Source organism: Muscardinus avellanarius (genome assembly GCF_963383645.1).
Source record: "Muscardinus avellanarius genome assembly, chromosome: 3".
Lineage (NCBI taxonomy): Eukaryota > Metazoa > Chordata > Mammalia > Rodentia > Gliridae > Muscardinus > Muscardinus avellanarius.
Genome location: NC_137788.1, coordinates 23,078,334 through 23,084,388, shown reverse-complemented (window position 1 = coordinate 23,084,388; position 6,055 = coordinate 23,078,334).

Genomic DNA, 6,055 nt, shown 5'->3' with positions numbered 1-6,055 from the left:
AAAGAATAAAGCCTCCTACCCCAACTTCCGCTCCCTTTTCCCTGCCGTCTCAAAGAGGAGCAGTGTATCTTCCAGAGAAGATTTTATTTGTGGTTTATTATTATATAAGTGATTGAGTATGAACAAAGCATTATGGTCTTGGGTGAGACAGTATTAGCAGGATTCAGAGGGTTTTGCTTCCTCTTCCCTTCCCCCTTTCCCAGTACTTTGTAATGTCAGTGTTTATATGAATTTGATTTGCTTTTCCAGAATAAAGAAGTTATTAATCGAAAGCCACAGATTGGTGGCTTACAGCTTTGAAATGGCAGGCGCAGGAGGAAGCCGCCAGCCGGGGGCAGCACCAGCGAAGGTCTCTGCAGTGGAGGACCCGGGGATTCCCCATTGTTTCACTCCAAGAGAAGAGGGCACCCGCACTAGGAGTTTGAGCCCAGCTTCTCTGCCTTCGGGCAGGGCGGATGATAACAAGCCCTGAAGCAAAGCGGCATCCTGTTGTTGGCACTGTTAGTACCTACAACCCCGTCTTGACTTGTGGAACTCCCAGAGAAAGATGTATTCACCCTCAGCCCTGACCAGGAATGGCGTAGCCTTGGGAAGGGCCTGTGTGCTTAGTTATCAGTGCCCCTAACCCTGGGATTTTACATCTCACAGAGGAAACCAGGCCCCGAGCAGGGGCAGGATCCTGTCCTCCAATGGCATCACCCCAATGCTGCCCAGCGGGGCCCTGGTGGACTGGGAGGGTTCCATGGGCTTCCGGGGGGTGGCTGGTCACCCAGGGGTCACCACCTTCTGCCTTGGGCCACCTGCCTCCTGAGGTTTGGCCCACGGTGGGGCCCTGCTTTTATACTTGTTCTCTGAGTTTGCCCCTGGACTCTACTCTCCACAGCTCATCAGTCTCTTGGATGAGCAGTCAGGGCCATGATGATCAGAGGTACAGTGCCCCTGAGTTCAGTCTCCAGTAACACACATACACACACACACCCATGCTGATGTGACAAAAGAAAACTTTAGCCAGGTATAGTGGTACACATCTATAATCCCAATACTTGGGAGGCTGAGACAGGAGGATCACAGATTCAAGGCCAGCCTCAGCAAATTAGTGAAGCCTTGCACAACTTAGTGAGAACTGGTTTCAAAATAAAAAATAAGAGAGCTAGGCATGGTGGCGTGTGTTTGTAATCCCAGTACTTGGAGGCTGAGACAGGAGGATCACAGGTTCACAGCCAGCCTTGGCATCTTAGACCCTGTTTCTAAGTAAGAAAATCAGGGAAGGGGTATAACTTGGAGGTAGAATGCCTCTAGATTCAATCCCCAGTACCACACACACAAATAATAATAATAATAATCAAATAAGCCAGGAGTGGTGGCGCATGCTTAAAATCCTGGTACTTTTGGGAGGCTACAGCAGGAGGATTGCAGGTTCATAGACAGCCTTGGCAACTTGGCAAGACTCAGAAACTTAGTGAGACTCGGTTTCCAAATAAATAAAAATTTGGACTGGGGGTATGGCTTGGAGGTAGAATTCCTCTAGGTTCGGTCCCCAGTACCAAAAAAAAAAAAAAAAATAAGACATAGCCGGGCGTGGTGGCGCATGCTTGTAATCTCCGTGCTTGGGAGGCTAAGACAGAAGGATCCCACAGGTTCGAAGCCAGCCTCAGCAACTTAGACCCTGTTTACAAAAAAAAAAAAAAAAAAAAAATATATATATATATATATATATATATATATATATATATATATATAAAATTAGGTCTAGGAGTATAGCCCGGAGGTGGAAAGCTTTGGGTTCCACCCCCAGTACCACCAAAAAATAAATAAATAAGCCACGGTGGCATACACCTGTTAGTATTAGAGTCTGAGACAGAAGAATTGTAGGTTCAAGGACAACCTCAGCAACCTAGTGAGACCCTGTTTATTTATTTATTATTATTATTATTATTATATTGTTATTACTATTATTATTATTATTATTATTATTATTATTATTATTATTGGTGGTAATGGGGTTCCTGGAAACCCTTCTACCTTCGGGCTCCACTTCCAGACCTATTTTTATATTTTTATTTGGAAATAGAGTCTCTTAAGCCAGCGAGGCTGGCTTCGAACCTGTGTGATCCTCCTGTCTCCGTCTCCCAAGCATGGGGATTACAAGCGTGCGCCACCACGCCCCAGAGACAGGAGGATTACGGTTCCCGGACAGCCTCAGCTACTTAGGCCCTGTTTTATTTTTATTTTTATTTTTTTTGGTGGTACTGGGGGTGGAACCCAGAGGCTTTCTACCTCCGGGCTATACTCCCAGACCTTTTTTTATATTTTATTTGGAAACAGGGTCTCACTAAGTAGCTGAGGCTGGCTTCTAACTCATGTGATCCTCCTGTCTCAGCCTCCCAAGCCACGGGGATTACAAGCGTGCGCCACCACGCCCAGCAGTGAGGCCCTGTTTTAAAATAAAGAATAAAAAATTGGGCAGGGGGTGTAGCTTGGAGGTCGAATGCCTATGGGTTCCATCCCTAGAACTGCTAAATAAATAAATAACAGGGCTGGAGGTGTAGCTCAGAGGTAAAATGCCCCTAGGTTCCATCCTCAGTCCTGCTAAAAATAAAAATACATAAATAAGAGTCTGGTGTGGCACATGCTTGTTTTCCCAGCATTTGAGAGGCTGAAATAGAATCACAGTTCACAGATGACCTCAGCTACTTAGTGAGGCCCCTTGCAACTCAGTGAGAGCCTGTATTAAAGAATAAGCTGGGCGTGGTGGCGCACGCTTGTAATCCCCACGCTTGGGAGGCAGAGACAGGAGGATCGCGCAGGTTCGAAGCCAGCCGTGCACGCTGGCTTAGGAGACCCTGTTTCCAAAATGAAAATGTAAAAAATAGGTCTGGGAGTGTAGCCCGGAGGTAGAAGGGCTTCCAGGAACCCCAGTACCACCAAAATAAATAAATAAATAAATAAATAAAAATAGGGTTAGGAGTGTAGCTTGGAGGTAGAATGCCCCTGGATTCTACCTCCAGTACCACAAAATAATAAATAAATAAATCACCTCCTCAGGGAATGTGGGTGCTTAGAGTGAAGGTACACTCCATAGTGAGTCCCTGTATCTTTCTCTCTTTTTTTTGGTGGTACTAGGGATTAAACCCAGGGGCATCCTACCACGGAGTTACACCCCCAGACCTATATTATTTATTTTGAAACAGGGTCATTAAGTTGTAGAGGGCCTCACTGAGTGGCTGAAGCTGTCCTCAAACATGCGATCCTCCTGTCTCAACCTCCCAAGTACTAGGATTACAAATATGTGCCACCACATCTGGCCCCAGCCCTATTCTTTATTCTTTATTTTGAAATAGGGTCTCATTTAAGTTGTGGAGGGTCTAATTGGCTGAAGCTGGATGTGAACCTGTGATCCTCCTGTCTCAATCTCCCAGGTAGTGGCATTACAAGGGTGTGCCCCTAGTCCATCCTATTTATTATTATTATTAATTATTATTATTATATTATAATTATTATTATTTTATGGAACTGGGGATGGAACACGGGCTTTCTACTACCAGGCTACACTCTCAGACTTTTTTTTTTTTTTTTTTTTCGGGTCTGGGGATGGAATCCAGGGGCATTTGACCTCCAAGCTACAACCCCTGCCCTATTTTTTATTCTTTATTTTGAAGAAGGGTCTCACTAAGTTGCGGATAGCTACAGCTGTCTGCGAACGGAGATCCTCAGGTCTCAGCATCAAGCGTGCGCCACCACGCCCGGCTTCTCAGACCTATTTTATATTTTATTTGGAAACAGGGTCTCACCAAGTTGCTGAGAGCCTCACTAAATAGCTGAGTCTGGCTTCGAACCTGCTCAATCCTTCTGATTCAGCTTCTCAAGTACTGGGATTACAAGCATGGGCCACCATGCCCAGCTCATATTTTATTTTGTTTTATTTATTTTTATTTATTTATCTTTGCAGGTCTGGTGATGGAACCCAGGGGCATTCAACCTCCGAGCTACACCTCCTGCCCTATTCTTAATTCTTTATTTTGGCTGAGGCTGTCCACAAACAGGAATGCTGGGCTTACAAGCGTGTGCCACCACGCCCGTCTTTATTTTATTTATTTTTATTTTTTAAATTTTAATTAATTTATTTTGCGGTACTGAGGATGGAACACAGGGGCATTCTACCTCTGGGCTACACTCTCAGACCTATTTTATATCTTTTTTATTTGGAAACAGGGTCTCTGAAGCCAGTGGAGGCTGGCTTCGAACCTGCGTGATCCTCCTGTCTCAGCCTCCGAAGCGCGGGAATTATAGGCTTGCGCCACCACGCCTGGCTCCAGCCCTATTTTTTATTCTTTATTTTGAAACAGGGTCTGAGTTACGGAGTGCCTTGCTAAGTAGCTGACGCTGCCCGAGAAACTGGATCCTCTGGTCTCCGCCTCCCGAATGCTAGCGTGCGCCACCTCGCCCGGCCTTTTTTTTTTTTTTTTTTTGAGACAGGGTCACACTAAGTTGCTCAGGGTGGGCTCGATTTTTACCACCTCCTATCTCAGCTTCCTTAGTACCTGGGATCACAGTTGTAGTTGTGTCACGGCCTTGGGCTAAAGTCATCTATATATTAACCAATGACACTCGCCAATGAACAAATAATGCATCTATGTGAGACCTCGTGGGCTTCCAAGCAGGAGCTGCCACCTCCAAGCGCCGCTCCTGAAGCCCTCAGTCGCTCCTCCCGGACCCAGGGGTTCGCAGCGCTGAGGGGTAACCCAAGGGCGCGAGCCCAGCGTGAAGCCCACGTTCCTAATTTTGCTGCGTTTATTTTGTCGCACAGTGGTCCCGAGCCGCGCACGCGCGGTAGGACGGGGGCGGATTGCGCATGCGCTTGGACTACATCTCCCAGAAGCCCTCGGGGCTCGAGGCGCGGAGACGCGCAGGCGCGGCGTGGTCTATATAAGCACGCTGCCTACGCTATAGCGTCCTTTCTTCCGACCTTCGCCTTCTCTGTTCGGCGTCTTCAGGAACGCTCCAGTTTATACTCATCCTCCCTTGTCGTGCTCTAACTGCCCGCGCCCGCTCCAACGCTGTGGAATGTGCAGCTTCGGGCCGGGCCTACTGTTCTGGGCGGCCGAGGCCCATTCGGCCGTGATGGCCGCCGCGTGCCCGCGAGCGGGGCCGAGGACCGCGGGCGATGCCGTCCTCGCGCCGAGGCTCGTGCGCTCCCGCGCTGGGGCCTGACGGTGAGTGCGGCGGCCGGCGGGTGCAGGACCTTAGCGGGCGGGGTCCGGGAAGCCCGCGCTCGGTCCTGGGGCCTGAATTGTAACTTGGGGAACGAAAAGAGTTGAATTGGCCAGTGATATACCGCTGGTGACTCAGGCCAGTAATTACTGCGAGCTTCCTCACCAGGTCAATCTGGTGTGAGCATTACTAGATCTTACGGAAGGAGGGTTTTAACCTTTTTTGGTCTTATTGGGGTGAGACCCATGGCCTTGCTCTAGCTTGGCCGGCCGGCGCTGCGTCCCCGCCCTGGACCTTCGTGAAACGGTTGCGTGAAGAACAAAGAATTTTTATTATAAAGCGGTGCCCTGTGGCCTGCAGAATGGCTCCTGCAGTCAACGATGGCAGGATTTAGGCAGGTCTGGTGGCCGAGCGGCGTTTGGGCTTTGAGGTCTCGTGGCCTCCTTGTCCCGTGGCCCTTATCGAAGCTGCAGCTGCTTCCACATAGCTGCTGTGGTCAAAAAGGAGCCCAAAGTAACATTTTTCCTAGACGGTCGCCGTTCTGTTTGCTGTAACTGATCTGCAACATTTCGGGAAAAGACAGTTCCTTTGTACCTGCTATTGCTTTTCTGTAAGGCTGAGGAACGAACCCAAGGGCAAGTACCTTATCTATTTTACGTCAGTTTTCTCGTATTAGGGATTGAACCCAGGGATTCACTGTACTTGGCACTGCTGTACACTGAATTTTATCTCCAGTCCCCCCTTTTTTGTGGTACTGGGGACTGAGCCCAGGGCATTCCACCTCCAAGTTTACACCCGCAGCCTATTAAAATCTTGAAACGGTCTCATTGAATTGCAGAGGGCC